The 17,566-nt window shown below is 34.9% G+C and overlaps 1 long non-coding RNA gene across 1 annotated transcript; it reads left to right on the forward strand.

The window, feature by feature from the left end:
* The first annotated feature begins 14,638 nt into the window (after positions 1-14,638).
* LOC135088021 (uncharacterized) lies at positions 14,639-17,092 on the forward strand. Its single transcript, XR_010260941.1, has 4 exons — positions 14,639-15,318; positions 15,439-15,610; positions 15,953-16,534; positions 16,694-17,092. It is a non-coding gene; the product is annotated as an uncharacterized LOC135088021 (long non-coding RNA).
* Positions 17,093-17,566: the final 474 nt, after the last annotated feature.

Genomic DNA, 17,566 nt, shown 5'->3' on the forward strand with positions numbered 1-17,566 from the left:
AGCTTCAGGTACTTGGCAACAAAATGTTGGAACAACATTCCTCCACCAATACGTAACTGTGTCACAGTCAGAGCCTTCAAAGTCAAATTCAAGCTACATCTGCTATCTATCCAAAAGAATATTTAAAGTACCTACCTACCTGCCTAAATGTATAAACTGCACATACCAACATTAAAAGTAAATGATATTACACTCAATACATGCTATTATTCATATTATCTTTTCTCTCTCAAACTTATTTTAAATACCTTAACATATATTCATATTTATTAAGTCATAAACCTTTATTGCATCATCTTAGATTATCATCATAATTATAAGGTGCTCAATAGCACAAATTAATGCACACTTACTTATTTTCTTCTATTTGTCAAATTTTGTAGTAAGTTGTAACGTTCGCTATGGGCCACGCACCCCTCTTTCATGGTTTCTGCAGAATACCAGTGGCCGTAACGTGCTCTTCAGTACGTTATGACCTCATACTGAGCAGAGACCAATTTGGTACAATGTATTTTGCTTTTTAAGTTGATTGTACTTATTGTTTAATTTTTTGGTACCAAATAAATGTTTTTTCTTTCTTTCTTTCTTTCTTACAAGTCCAATCACAATCATTTAAAAATATATGCATTTCCGTCTTTCTGATTGTTGGAAAGGTTAATAACTTAAAGCTATTTCAATTTAAGCAAGAACTCATTTATAAAGGTAGATATTTAATTATCACGTCAACGCCTCAATATGTTATTTATTTAATTATAATTTACAGCCAGTTTAATATTCTAAATATCAAGATTAATTAAAAATGGCCATATATGCAAATCAATTAATATCTTCAACATTATTGTGCTGAGAAGTTATTAAGTTTAATTAATAATATTAACACATAAAGCAGTTTACACACTAGTCTATCACTAGTTCAAAATCAGATAAAATAAATGAATTAGATTGAATGTCTACTACAAATTAATAATTTGTTAGCAGCTACGATAGAGTTTCAAAAATATGTAAGTACCTACTCAACTAAAGTTTAGCGTTAATTTCAAGTAGCATCATCAGTCTCTATGCTGAAATAAATATTCAAGCCTGTGATTGGTCCAAATATTGAAATCCAAACAATGACAGACACTAATCAATATTTGAGTTTAAATGGAGTACTGTTATCAGTTCAGAAAACTAGCCTTAAAATAGGTATTTCAGAACTACAAAGTTAAATTACCAATACCAGCAAGGGAACCGATTACTCTGATATTATAATAGCGTAGGTCAGTAGACGAAATAACATATAAATCTAGATATGGTTGCTGATGAATGATAACCTAATCATCTCATGGTGAGAACCTCCCTGCTACCTTTACCAACCAGTGACTATGACATAGTGTAAAATGTTCAAAAGTATTTACCGATCCATCAGGCAAACCCTACGATTGCAATTTAAGTGACAGACAAAACGCTATCCCAACTGCCAAAATAGAGCCTGAATGCTCAGCATATAAATGTAGATGCCTACAGATAAAAAAAATATGCAAATTACATCCTTCTCTATTACTTTTGCAAACAAGTTAAGTATAGCATCCGACTCAGAGCCGACAAGTTTTTAATTAAAAGCCGTTGTAAGTCGCCGATTGCTTGAGTGTGTGCGCCGCCTAACGCTTGTTAGCCTCCGATTAAGTCAAAAAGGCTTAAAAACCACACCGTGTATTACAAATTAAAACTACCGGTCGTGAGTCACGGCTTTCTTTTTGTATCATCAAATAATCGTCGGTTTATAATTGAATTTTAGATTAATAGTCATTACGAAGTCACAAATCCAATCAGGGCCCACGCACGTCCCACGAGCATCCCCATCGGTGGGGCACTGGTATTGCTGCGACTCGATTAATAATCGAATGATTCTTCTGTCATTGTGCTGTTAGAATATCTCGGATCGTGTTGGTTTCATTAACCTAGCTACACGTGTAGGGCATGGAAAGACTGCAACTGAGTCTCAGTTTCAGGTTCTCTTTTCCATCGTCACCACATATTTTTTCATAACCATACCTTGGTACCTACCATGGTTTTGGTAGTACCTACTCCATTGTCAGCGTGACGCATTTTCTTTCTATTTATGCCTTCGTTACTGCTATGAGATGCTTTTTCATTTCATTTTTTTACTTTTCTGTCTCAGGTAAAGTTGTGCGTTTGAACTTCCAAATAATCCTCTAATTGTTTCTTTTCTGTCCAATCGTGTGTCTAAAAATGCAAATGTACTCTGTGAGCGATAGTATTACGTCATTAGCTAAACGTTATCGTATAACATAACATGCACATCATGAAATTTTAGGCTTGAAGCACCTCTCAGATTACATTGAAATTGCCATACGTCACAATCGTCACAGCTCGTGGCGCATGATCAAAATCGTAATATTTCGTTCTTTGATACGATTACTCGCGTCAAAATCGTCAGCACATCACTACTCCGAAGCTCTTATTGAATTACATTTTAATTAGCTTCGATTATGTAATTAATGGAGGTCCAGTATTGTTTCGCCGTGATGGATGACCGGCTGCCGTCTACGGCTGCCATATTTTTCAAGTTACGACGCGTAATAAGCTGGTGATTGATAGAGCTGATTGTTGAAAGCCGAAATTGGATTATTTCTCTTTGGTTTCTTTAATGAAATGCATCGTTTAGCGAGGCTTAGCCCGCGGTTTGTTGTAATGAGATGTCGATTGAATGTTATTACGGTGATGTGTAAATTCAATTTGGGCTTCGAGGCTGGTCACGCAGGTTTAAATTCGGTTGATGGAAAATAAAGTTTCATTTGAAGACCAATAAACGAAACCCTTTTCGAATTAAGAAATTAACCTTGTTTACGGATACGTAAATGTAACTCGGACTGTAAATATCGAATAAGCTTTATAATGAAAACATTATTATGTTTTCGAAACGTTTACTAAAGTATATTCGGATAACAGTAGTTACTAGGATTGCACTGAGAACTGCGTCAAAAGTTCAATAAACTTTTTCTAAGCTATCAAAGTGATATCAACGTATACATAATAGGTAACAGTCAGCGTCAAATACATCGTGACACCCAAAGTGTTCAAAAAATTGATACTTAACACAACCTTATTCCAATTGTAACAAAGACATGTTGCGAACTTTTTGGTTACTTTGCGTGACACGATCTATTTGTCGCAGACTGTACTTCGTAAAATCCTCACATTTTATTTATATATTTAAAGTTACTCGTTTACAATCCCCATTTAATTACGATTATCTCAAAGTATTACCGATTTTAATACTATTTTCCATAATATAAACTGAAAAGCTGGCGTGACTCGACTTTATTATATTTATAATTAAAAGCAAATATTTGTACAAAAATTACTAGCAACTATCAAAAACAATTAAAATTAAATTAGCCATGAATATTTGCACACGTCCCGAGCTAATCAGCGTTATGATATTATTCTAAAAGCACATAATATTAAAAACAAAAGCAGCTGACAACGAATCAGATAGCTATTAATGAAATATAAATACGTGAGGGTTAATTTAATTGTAATCGAATTTTTATCCAGCCCCGCTCATCTGAGGAACGCCTCCCGACAGGCTCTCATTATGAAACGCTGTAAGACATAAGCGGTAGCGTTTATCTATTTTACTCTTCACTAATTATTATTAAATCTGTAACCTAAACACTCCTAGCTCACAACTGTAGTAGAGAGTTATTAAAATTTCTTAGCGTTGAGAGACATGTCAAACTAAATTATAAATAACTTGAAAAAATCGAACTGACTAAGGCGGGAATCGGACCCACGACCTTTCGCTTGCCTCTTCCATTTGAGCTACTTAGACACTGGAAGCGAAAGGTCGTGGGTTAGATTTTTAAGTTATTTATAATGTAGTAGAGAGACTGAAATGACACATTTTGAGTCTCAATCATAGAGACTGAAAATGTGTCAGATACTTCTTTTAAAAAGTCAGAGCACTGAAATATTAAGTGCGTCTGTCGCCGAAGCTAGTCGGTTTTCAATTTCAAGCCAGTAGCAGCACAAAAATACCATCCCATCAGTTTTCTCATCAACAGTTTTCTGGTATTCAAGCCCTTCTTTTTAAGCCCAAACGCGTTCGTTCGTTTCGGCAAAGTGACGTGTACTACTGGACAAAGGCCTCCCCCAAGGATTTCCATAACGACTGGTCCTGCGCTGCCCGCTTCCAGCTTCTTCCAGCAACCTTCACCAGATCGTCAGTCCACCTACACTCATTTACTTCATAACCAACTAGGTATAAGTAGCTCTATCATCTCTGATTCGACCTCGCTACCTGCTATTTACTTACACCACACATTAGTTATCGTGAAGGATGTAGCCTCGCCAAATCTAATTATGAGTGGAACAAAAACGAGCGAAATCGGTATTTTTGTATGTTTTATGGATCTAGCAGTAGGTCGTGTGAAACGGGCGCGGCTGCCGATTATACGGAGCCCATAATTCTTGGTGGAATTTTACGGTAAAATAACCTTTTGTTCAACAGTAGGATACACTTTACTGAGCAAGAAAATCAGACGCATTCCACTTAGAGCACCAGCCTAAATAGCACCTGGCCTATTCCACTTACAGCACCTATCGATATTTTCTAATTCATAATGATAACAAAATTCAGAAAGAGCAACTGGACGGACTTTAATAATGGGCAGGCAAAATTTTCTCTTTTCAGTTCGTTAGTTCGTTCGTTTCAGCCAAATGACGTCAACTGCTGGACAAAGGCCTCCCCCAAGGTTTTCCACAATGAACGGTCCTCCGCTGCCCGTATCCAGGTTCCTCCCGCGACCTTTACCAGATCGTCGGTCCACCTAGTAGGAGGCATGCCCTTTTCACTATAAAAATCAAATAATTATGCTTGAGTAAGCTCTAACTAATCGTCAAAAGGTTAACATTTTCAGCATTTCATAAACACCGCCTAACTAGCCTATCGCCTAAAACAATAAATATTTCGTATTTATTTATTGGCAATGCAATAGCAAATATGAAATAATTAATATTTTGTGTATTAGCGCCTTATAATTAGCTTATTGCTCGAATTTGGTTCGCAAAAGGCATTAACGCTAGCATTTTCACTAACTACCCAATAACCTGACCATTCGTGATTCTATTATAACAATTAATTATATTATTTAAATCAGTAATAAATAAATCAATCTTATTATTTGAAATACAATTAATTACAGCATCATTAAACATTATTTTACAAACATTAGTAATTAAACGCGGTTACCTATATGAAATACAAGTAAGTACCTACTTATATATTTTATTCAGTAGGGATTTTAGATGGTTATTCTCTCCGAGGTTATTTTCTCTTTCATATACCTATACCATATTTCATATAATGATTACCTACATAAAACAAAAAGTGTAGTTAATTAGGAGATTTTTCTGGGCATTAAATACTTAAGTACAGTAATTAGTCTATTAACACTGGTAAGAACATAAACCTTAAATCATTTTGTTTGGTATTTTATTGAAATTAAGTAAATACATTGAAAAAACTACATATACAGGGTGAAAAGAACAAATGCCAACTACTTTCCCGAATCCCACAGTCAGTTTTTTAAGTTTTTTTATCCGCAATGAAACGCTATTGACCTGTATCTCACCTGTTTGAAAGTGATGATCAGGCCGAAGGTGAAAGCTAGGTTCATCGGGAATCCTCAACCATAGAGAAACTAGCTAATTTTACGAATTTTATTGGTTTTACTTCAAAATACAGTCATTAAATTCCGTTGAACTACATTGTTAAGCGTATTATGTAGTTCAGTATCTAATAAGCGCTCTTTTATGAAGCTGTGAAAAGAGTTTTTGATTCTAAAAAGGTAAAAAATGCAAGATTAATTTATTAATTTACTGGGAAAATTTTCTCTGACCAAGAGCAATGATCTGAAATAACCTTTTAGGTTTGTTTTTTTCCTTCACACCCTGTATAATTAAACCTTTCGCTTATGTATAAATAGGAAACTATTGTTTTACTGCTTCTTGTGGATTCAGTGATAAGTTCACAAGCAGGTAAGTATACAAGACGTAAAAGATTTTAGTAGTACTTTATATTTTAAAATGCGATAGTTTATTTGGTACATTTTCACATCTGGAACTGAACCGATTATACATAGTTAATTTTGGTATAGAGATGAACTTGACCTTTAGAAAAAAAAGTGTTGGAACCTTGTTTTCATACTCTTGTAAACTTTTATATTTTGTATTGTAAATTCAACCACTTCTTTAGCTTTCTGAGACCCTGGTTGCTATTCTAATCCAAAAACTTTACTTACAATACTTACCTATGTGTGGAACACCATTTTCAACATAAGGTGTGAATGTTTGTATCTTCTTATAGGGCATCACTTCCAAAGTTTGAGGAAAAAAGTATTTAAGTTTTCGGGATATTTTTCAGGTGCATTTTCAGGCATTACTGGACACAAAATTAAATAGGCTTTCTATCACCGACCGCTATCCAGGTGAAGTTGTGTGTTTAACACAACGTTTTGGTTTGGTAGCATATTATGCAACTTTGTATGCACATTGCATCTTGCCAACGCTATGAAAAATTACCTTTATTTGTCGTACAGTTACACAACATTGCAATTATGCTATTAGTCAGCCAATTTAATGAATTATGAATACAAATGGACATTAATTACCTCAACCCTTAATTATTATACGCAAATTGAATTTAGTAGAGAAGGATGCGCCGTTTGATATCAATTTATGGAGAATGAACTTTAACTTCTACTTATTAGGAATAACAACAATTTATTGAAGGCTTTTATTAATCATCTTTGTTTTTAATTCTTCTAATGTTTAGTTAATTAGCACTTGTGTGTAGACGATAAATAAAGTTCATAGAGTATTAATGGTTTTAGGAACGAAGATATGCATAAAAACACTGTGGTATATTGAACAGTTGTAATTATGAGCTATTTTGCCGCAAAACGTAGTGTGATAATATGGTTATGATGGCCTGGTGGTTTATATAACGAATTACAGAGCCTTCTGCTGCTGTGTATTCAAATTTCGACTTCACAATTATTATTGTTTTCAACATTATTCCACCGGAATAAGTAGTTAAAATTCAAAAATTATTGTATCTCCTTGAACAATAAATTCGGCTAGCAAGATAATACTCCAAAACTCTAATCCTACTTATAAGTAGTAATTTAACAGTAAAGCTGTTTACGACTGTCAAAATCAGATCTAAGGAGACTTGACGTAATCGTTTTCAGTTTAGTTTTAATAGTTTGTCTGAAAAAAGTTGTAAAAATGGATATAAAGTTGTAAAAAAGGACGGATGTTTGTTACTCTTCACGCAAATACTACTGTAACTTTACTTCATTACTCACTCAAGACATAGCAATGTTGAGATTTAATTACCTAAATAACTAATCAAATTACAATCATAAGTCTCAAGTACGTCAGATTTTCTGTGACAAACCAAATTTCACGTAAACAAAGCCACGTTCAAGAACTAGTCTCAAAAAACCGGGAGCGTCGCCGCCATTTTTGTGCGCGGACGCAATGGGCCGGCGCGGGCGGCGGGCAGTAATTAAACAAACACTAAAACGGCACGTCTCGTTAGCGGGACACGCCCATCGCTAATCAATTCCCGTAATTAATCGACTCCAGTTTAAACATCGATTAACGGTGGCGAGTATCTGAGAATCGAGATGATGTGGGGATTGTTTTGTGTGCATAATGAGGTGACATTTAACGCTAGATGACATGGTAAATGAGAAGATATTATATTTTGTTAATTTGAGGTAATGAAGCATTGGAAGCTTGTGCATTTACATACCTACGTACTAATAGACAGGTTCGTGCATTTATTTATGCAAACTATACAAATTCGAACGCTTGCGTGAACTAGAAGACACACAGCGCCATCTATTATCCATTATTAAACAATAATGTAATAACATCCTAGTGGTAGATTTTCTTTGTCTCCGTCTTGCTTGACCTCTTAGGTAGGTACTCGTACATAACACTCCACTGCACATCAGACATTTTTGTAGCAAATTCGTCCCTATTATAACAAATACATAAGCGACCACAGTATTTACTTGATGCTCTTTTCTCTGTATATTAAATCTCTTACTAATGCCCTTTTACTTCTACGTCTTTATAACTCATTGGTCAATGGAAATCCAATACCAAACTCGTAAACAGAGAGTTCCGATAATGAGTTTAAATGTCTGTTTGCAATGATAGATTAAATTTAAGTAGGTAATAAAATAAATACCAAAATGGCAGAACTCGTTAGCGAGACACGCCCATCGCTAATTAAATTCATTCATTCAATAATTAATTATCCCTGAATACCGATAAACGTTGAAGGAAGTCAGCGGCGATATATTATTTTATTTGAAAATGGAGTTAGAATCAATATTAATACAGTATTTAATAATATAGTGGGCAAACGCAACGCACTCCATTTAAATTGCCAGTGGTTGTGTGTTTGAGTTAAATTAATTAAAGTGGGTGTGGAGAGATTGCTTTAAGAAGCAGTTTCTAATTTTGGATCTATGAAACTGATGTGAGTTGTCAAATATTTATTTAAACTTATTTGTAGAGCTTAAAAACTTTCAGCAATAAGAGAGAGTTGTAAAAAAGTGCCTCTATACTGAGACTTCACTCTTTAGAAACAAGTACAATAGGTTATTTAAGAGTCATTTTCTATCTAACCCACCCAGAAAAAAAAATACTCGTAAAACTTATTTTATTTGTTTGTGAAAGCATTTAACACCACTAAATACGTACCTAGGTTACGTTATGAACATGAAAATCATTTATTTTCTGAAAGTAGGATTTTTAAAAAGTGCGTTTACACTTGAAATAAACATTAGATGTTCCTTATTAACTGTAAAATACTGTCATACGGGCTGTCGGATATTAAATAAATAAATATAAATATCTTTGGACAATTTCACACAGCGCTATCTAGCCCCAAAGTAAGCAATTAATATGCTTGTGTTATGGGTGCTAGCTTAACGGATAGGTATACTACATATCTATTAAAGACATAATAATTCTTTAAACGTCACTGGCTCATCGCGTAATCATCACTTGAACATACAATGTTGCTTAGTAAAAAATAAATTAACCCCATAGCATAGCAAAAACAATCAACAATACGTCTTCGGAGCCTAACATAATTAATCGTGTTATACCCTCCTCGCTACCGCTACAAAGTTATGAACTTATGTTTCTTTTGTATGTTCGTTATTAATTGAACTTCCACCTGTGTGGCCGCACTGTGAAATGATACTCTTCGTAAGTGTAGCCAGATAAAAAATACATGACTGGTAGTCATGTTGGAAAAGTTCACCTATCAATCATTCGCCAATTACTGATCAACAATCGCGAAGAAAACGTCTTAAAACTCTTAAATAATATCTATTATTTGGCAAATATCGTAAATAATATACCAACTTACTAAAAAAAAAACTACCGTAACCGTACAGTAGGTATTATCCTCCTTGCTGGTTTTTTTCCTTTACGTGTTCTCTACATTCCAGTCAGTTAGTTTCTATACTGGCATTAGACTAGGATTCCCTAGCTAAACACTGCCCGGGGCTCTACTCGTAGGTACATACCTTCACACCGAATCTTCTTCTATTGACTGATTGATCCGATAGACTAACTAGTCAATCTTAAGCTTGCAACTCCCCCTGCATTTTTTCTACTTTCATTTAAAGACCCCAAGAGGCCAGAACTCTACCTGAGCTGGTTTACTACCTTAAAATATCATCCTAGCGCTGAAACTATAAAGCCCCCCCCCCCCCTACTATAGAATGTCAGTAGAGAAATAGATAGGATGGCAACTGCTACCATTAGATTATATTGATCATTACATTACCTTGTATCAGGTCCAAATTGTTGTAAAAAACGTTTTTTATAAAGTTAATCAGGGAAATCTGATGTCATGTCTGTAGATTTTGTTCTTTTTAATGGATAAAGTGGACCAAAATTGCCTGTAGCCATAGCATGTGAACTTCAATATTCAAACGCGATTATTTTCACATAGAGAATCTTTCACGCATTGCACAAATCGTAATGCGTAAATTGCTCGTGTCGAATCGATAATAGTGATTGGCAATTTTGAGCAACATTTGAAACATTAGATTTTGAGACGCTTAGTTAAAATATCGTTAAACAACAATGCGTGTTCAATCGAAGAATGCACACTATTGATTGATGATTTAATAGACACACCGAACAGGCTGCAAATATCTTCAAATATCTCTAGAAGTATTCAATTTACAAAAATCATAATCATTTAATGACAATTCGTGTATTTTTTCTGCGAGTGATTGTAGATCTTTCATTAATAAGCATTTTTAGTGTCAATTATAAAGATATTGGTCGTAATCAAAGTGTTTTATTGAGTTTATGTTACATTTAGATAACATAACCTACTTATTGCTGTGAGATTTGTGGTTTTCAGGTTTTTATATATATTGCTCGAATAATAACTCAACAGAATGTCTACGTACAGTATTGTCATGTACCTAATTGCTTTTTTATTAGTAACAATTTTTAAAGTAAAATACTGACACATTGATCTATGGACAGTTAATAAATTTATTAACAAATAGATGCTTTTTAATATACACCAAACAAGGTAAACTTTTAGAGATAATAAAATCATTTTGGAGAAGACCAATTATTATTTTAAAGTTGTTCTGTAAAACGATGTCAATATGTTTGCGTGCGAAATTGAAACCATTCGTTTGCGTTTATATTTATAGGCTTAGGCAGGCGCCAGTACATCTGACTAATATTGTTTTGTTGCAAAATAACTGTTGTTACAACTCTATAAATAAGATGAAATTATTAAGCTTTACGTCATTGTCCACACATATTTTGTAACAATCAATAGCAATGTGGAACGGGATCTACCATTGTTTTCTTAACGAATCCTTTTGACTTAACAAACAATTTTGAAAATTTTCTTCTTCCGTGTTATCGGAACAATATAAACAGAGTCAAAAATTTAATTGATTTGAAGACCATTCCCAACCCAATAACAAGTTCTTGCTTCCACAATGGTCAATACTCAATACTTTATTGATCCACCACATTAGCATTCAGGACTTTCAATTCAAACAGATCAATGTGGACCCAGTTAGGACACTGCAACCTTTGGAAGGAGGCAGAACGATCTCAGTAGTTTATAGATTGAATTTAATTGAACATCCCAATACACCCATTTTGGTGAACCCTAAACCCACCAAATAGACAACAAACATCAAACTCTTTTCAAGATTCCCACAATCCCAATTCAATTAATTACAGCGTTTAACAAAGGCCCAGGAGTTTCCCATCAGATCGTGATCTACCCGCGTAGGCTGCGCGCACGCATCCATCATAGTGGCGCTTCTTGATTCTCATTGGATGTGGCTCTGATTGATGGAGCGTCCAGGCCTCCATGGTGATGCGTAATTCGGTACTTTGATGAACCGGCGAGGATCTAAGTACTTTCTATACAGCGACTAGATCGGAGAAAAAGTAGTTAACTAGATACTTGTACACAGTTTGGAGGTGAAAACAGACAACATGATTCAGGCAATTTTATGCGAATGATTTTTAGGGACATGCATATCTTAATCTTAACGAAGACTACTTTTAAAGGGTGAAAAATGTAAGCTAATAACATCCTTTAGCAAACTGTAAATATCCTACTCTTATGTCACCAAAGTCGTCTTCCTCTGACTTACTAGTGACTAGGTATTGCTTGCTTACAGCAACTTTGGTTGAATGCAGACTTCGAAAAGAGATTAGAAGAAGGCAGGAAACAAATACGACTGTTGCTAATTACTTAAGAAAACTCTAAGTAGGTACCTTAGACTTTTCTTTAACAGGCTGTGACCATTACATTCGGTGATCCTGTCACCCCCTATCATATTGAGACGTAGTCTCGTGTCATGAATAGCTGGAATAATTGATTTTGTCGTACGACGCGTGTAAAATGGAACCACAGTTAACGCCGTAGTTAAGTTAAACCGATCATTTCAAAATTTTATTTATGCAAAATTTAATGATGAAATTACCGCCTCCCACGATCTTTTCTTGAACTATAAAATGAAATCCTCGCATTTACAATCGCGTGCGATTGTTTCTGTGAGCTTAAACAATAACGCCTATTCAAATACAAGACGGCCGTAAATTAGAATAATAAATTAGAGAACATATCTCATACAAAATAGCTCAGGGCAAGTGGCACAAAACGAGGGCCCATAACAAATGAGCCGGCTCAAAATTGAATGCTCATTCTTGTTTTAATAACGTTGTATTTTTGTTGTAATATCCAATTATGGGAGCTCGGAATTATTTCAACTTTTTCTTTCGTTTAGGGGTAACTCTCTTGAACTAATTAATGATTTCCTCCCAGTTGGGGTTAAGGGTTGTCAACAGTTTAGAAGCTATTTAAAATAAATATGATTCTATCCTTTTGAACCCTACTTTATCTGGTGATCATTTGAGAAGCTTTAATAATATAGGTAGTTATTAAACCGTCTTTTATTCGTTGGGAAATTCTTTGCGTGTATCCGCCTACTCTACCCTCTACCTACTTGGTATATAGGTCGATTTAAACTAATAAGAGACACACGATCATTCCCACCGACTTTAGGATCTTTAAGAAAACACATACAATTAACCTCTTAAACAAAAAAAAATCTGCTGGAATGGGAATACATTTACTATCATAACTTAGCAGTACACAATAGCTTGTTTCAGTGTGTAGTTTTAACGAAACTAGTTTTACCTTTTGTTTAGTTTAGAAAATACTAGCTGTGGCTTTCAAGAACCAACCCTAAGCCCGTGCGCCCGCGCACGCAGCGGGAGCCAAAAGCATTAGTTGGCGGATCAGCGCGCCCCGCCCACCGCGCCGACCTCACCCAATTCTAACTCATTTACTAATCATTTATACTGTTACCGAGCAATTTCCATTCATCAACCCATTTAAATTTCAGCAAAATATTCCAATGAACAAAAAACGTTGTTACACTTAACCCTGTCATTTGATATTTGATAATGAGATGAAAATTTTACTTATGTAAAAAACGGGATTTGCATAGAATTGAACAGGGTGACCCATTCTTTAGTGATCAGATCAAGCAAAAATCATTATTACTGGTCAATAGAAATAACTTTCTCCAAGATCAGAGAGTTGAAATATTCCAAAAATTCAATTTTTCATTAAAATTGTCAAAATTGAGAAAAACTTGTGTACAAATCATCAGCCAATTCGTACCAGCCTTATGGGGACATCAATTTTTTTTCAGAAATGGATTGATGTAAAAAGAATGGATGGAGAAAATTGATCCATTTGAGCAAAGAACATTTTTTATCACCCATCAATGGCTCATGTCTTTATAATTATTATAAATAGGACATCTTTTTGATTCGAAAGTTTTATAGGAAGTGTTCTTTTCTAGAAGTAGTGTTAGGTCTGATGAGTACGACATCGATTTGCATCGCGTAATGTATTCGTATTTAAACGTGTGAATGGCATTAGAATACTTACATGGCCACACAAAAACGTGAGATTCCCGCTTTTTAGGGCTAGCACTTGTCTAGCCAACGACATTAGAACGTTCTATGTTGATGAAAGTACATACAGTTGAAGAAGTGGCCAAAATCAATGAACTTACACTAAAATATTTTAAATAACATTTTTTTCCAAATCGCGGTAATTAGTTCCTTTATCCATAATAAGGAATTATTTAACGTAACACATTCATTTAAAGTAAAGTATCTAGAGTCACTGAAACTCATGTCACACTGGTCATCACTAGCCTACAGTACTTAGTTCACTGCTGGACTTAGACCTTACCCAATACCCGGCGTTTTGACCTGTCACATCCACCTTTTGTCAGTGACCTTTCTAATTGCAATTCGCCATTTTCACCTAGGTAGTTGTAGGGCCTCTTACTCTTACCGCTTCCTACCGGTAGTGTTAAGGTGAATTCATATTTGTGACGCACCAGAACGAAAAAGGTTTCATACATTTTTCTACTGTTATTAAAGTATTAGGCTGAGTTGCACCAACTTACTCGTACCACAGAATAATAATAAGTACTACGTACAGAAGTTTTACTTCGCGAAGGTATTTAAAAAAATGTATGCTCAATGTCATTAACAATATGGTGTAATTTAGCTAGTTACGGAGTTGAGCCGTCGGGTAGGATTTTTAAAAACTATACTTTTAATTATAGATATATTTATTACATAGATATTACAAAGGTGATTATCTTAAAGTGATCACGATGATCAGGTCTTAACTAAACGTCCTGATGCTTCCGCGATTGAAGCTAAAAGGCGCCGCGAAACTGTCCGAAAGATTCACTTCATCGAAAACTGTCCACTATGCACTTTTTAACACTATTGCACAATCGAGCCACCTGCACTTGGGCAACACGTGATGTTCGCGTGACGTATGCTGTGACGTAGACGAGGCTTGCACTCGTAACACCTCCCCTCCTAGACGAGCAACTATTTGCGAAGGTTGAGAGCAAATGTTGCGGCTTTTCTATCTTCAATTGATGGTGTAGTAACTGCTGATGCCATTTCAATATCTTGGGATTGTGAAGATATAATTTGGTTCAGAGGTGCGATTGTGTAAAGTTGTTCATGGATGGACAATGAATACAATTGATCATCGATCGTATATCTAAATTCGAATTGTGTAATTTTGTCCATTCCATGAAGACCGAAAAGTGACCGGTCGTATATAATCGTTTCATGGATTTGCGTTTTATTAATGAAAAACATTCGCTAAAACTCATTATTTTTTAACAAATAACAAATGAAATCCATGTTCAAATGCAGTTTTTTTTAATAAAATTTTATGATTGCACCTTAATAACATACTTTTATTCATAAAAACATTGAATTCGAATTAAAAATTTACCTCTGCAAATCATATAACCAAACGCATAGAACGAATGAAATACGAGTTCCACTACCCGCCCCCAGGTGGCATACATACTTTAAGGCTAGGCAGGCTAAGTTGAATACTACTCTACAATAGGTGGCGTTAATGGACTACGAAAAACGACGTGAAATGCTTACTTCTTTTTATTTATTTATACTTTAATGCCAAAATTTTAACCTAAGGCGAACTTAATCTCACATTTAATAAATTAAACATAAATAAGTGTTTTGAGAAGTAGTATTTTAATCTATGTTCTGTGAATGACAAGTGTTATCTGTCAAGTGTCAAAAAACTTGAAAAACTTTTACGAAGTTTTTGAATTATGTTAAATTTGTTTATAAACACAAGTAAGTATAGATTATTACACTAAATTAAGGCATTCTATCAAAAATGAAAACAACCCAAGTTTCAATAACTACTCCTGTAACTTTGGTTTCTACATATCAAATAATCAATTTCATTTTCAGTGCCAAAGGCAAGAATAATTGCCCACGCCAGATGGAGACCCAGCTAAATAATGTAGTAACAGCGCGTGGTCGTGTGATGAGGGTTCCTTGACTTGAGTTCTGGCGCAACACGTCCTGGGCACTAAACAAGATTGGGGATGGGACGTCTAAAGAGGTGCAAGCCTGGAAAACGGTAAGGCCTATTTTATTGACATTAACCAATAAACTGTTCAACATACTTACACAACATAACATTATTATGACTCTTATAATGCGAACAGCTAGGAACTGGAATTTGTTGCCTGCTGCTGTCTTTCCCGAAGACTATAATCCGGGTGTTTACAAGGCGAGAGTGAATAGGCACTTACAGCGCAGATATGTACCATCCTAGACTGCATCCCACTTAACACTTGGTGCGATTGTGGTCAAATACCAGCCTCGTTATGCATAAAAAAAACAGTGACTAAGATTTATCACAATTTTTCAGCCACATTCTAGCTAGCAGCTAACATGTTTTTTTTGTTTCTCATTGCAGCTCTCGTCTTGCTCTACAGCACTTGCACTTGTCCCACCATCAACCAGTGTTGGAACTCTTCGAAGTGTATTAATGATTATTATTTTAGTAACCATAAAAGTTTAAAACAATACATTTTATTGCATAATTATTTGTTAGAAAAAACGACAAGTACAAATGAGTAGGGAGGCTGTTGATTTTTCATGGTTATTTTATATCTTGTTGATTGTTCCAAAAAAAAACTAAGTTTTCAAGAATGCTGTGATTAAAGTACCTATAGTATTATATTTAAAATAAAAACTTAGTTTGTAAAGAGACGAAGGCTGACCACAAAAGAAGTACTTATAGCTGTCTGTGTCTGTGTAAAGAATTTAAATAAAAAGATGTGTATATTTAAACAGTTTTCTTTATTTTATTAGTCATTTATTCCTGTAAATAAGCCCACACAGGGCACTTTTACATGTCCCAACATAACTTTACCCTACCACTTTGGCAGTATTGTGGGTTAAGGCTGATTAAAACGTGTTAAGTAGGTACCTACCTAACTACTTTATTGACTTAATTTTAAGTAATTAATTGCGTAGTAGTATAGTACAAAACTTAGTAGTAAGTTTCAAGTCAAAATGTAGATTGTGCTTGTCTTAGATTAATAAAACCTAATCTAAGGTGCTTGTGTTTTAAGTACGTGCAATTTAATCACGTAAAATTAAGTGAAAAACACTTATCTACTTAACACGTGTAACTCAGCTTTTAGTGCTATAGTTGTTGATGAAAAAGAACTCTTGTGTCTCACTAAAACTTATTTCCATTAACACCAAGCACTCACCGCTTACCACACTTTATCTTTCAAAGAAATAAATTAACAATTTGCATACGAGGACGAGGATAGAATTACACCTCTATGAGAATTTATACGATTATCATGAGTTACGAGTCACCGCAATCATTTGACATTAGCAATGGGCTCATGAAACTTAGACAATTCGAATTTTCTGTCAAAATCATATTCATCATTCACTCATCGTATAAAATTACGATCAAATCGTTATCATATCGTTATCGTTTTATGAACTCCTTACACAATTAGAATTAGCCGTTTGACACATCATAACGTACGTTATGAACTGTCAAATGAATACGATTGCCTTAGACAATCGCCCCCCAGATTGATTCGCCGCCGTAGGTAGTAAGCCACACTAATGAGTGCAAGTGCACTTAACAGTACGATGACGTAGGTAGGTATCGTTGTGTGGTATAAGCTGGATAAGTCCACATTGTTAATTGCCACGGGTGGATCCATAAGTACTTGATGTTGAATATTGTGCAACTTATTCAAGTCGATTGTTGTGAAATTATAATGTGGCAGCTGTGTCTTCGAATTAGCTGACGTCAGGATCGATTGTGGGAATGTGATGATTTCAACAGGCTGTCCACGAAATTTGTCGTCGGTATTGATGATTGTGAATTCAGGTGTTCGAATGCTGCAATTTCGTGGAATTGTTGCTAGGTAACTACCTCGTAACAAATGGTATTTTTCTTGCGCGCAGGATATTTGCACTTTGATTTCATTGGGCAGTGAAAGGATATAATGCTGACTGTCGAGTTCCAGAAGTGCTTCCTTTTGAAGTGATACAG

Source organism: Ostrinia nubilalis, chromosome 3 (assembly GCF_963855985.1).
Source record: "Ostrinia nubilalis chromosome 3, ilOstNubi1.1, whole genome shotgun sequence".
NCBI lineage: Eukaryota > Metazoa > Arthropoda > Insecta > Lepidoptera > Crambidae > Ostrinia > Ostrinia nubilalis.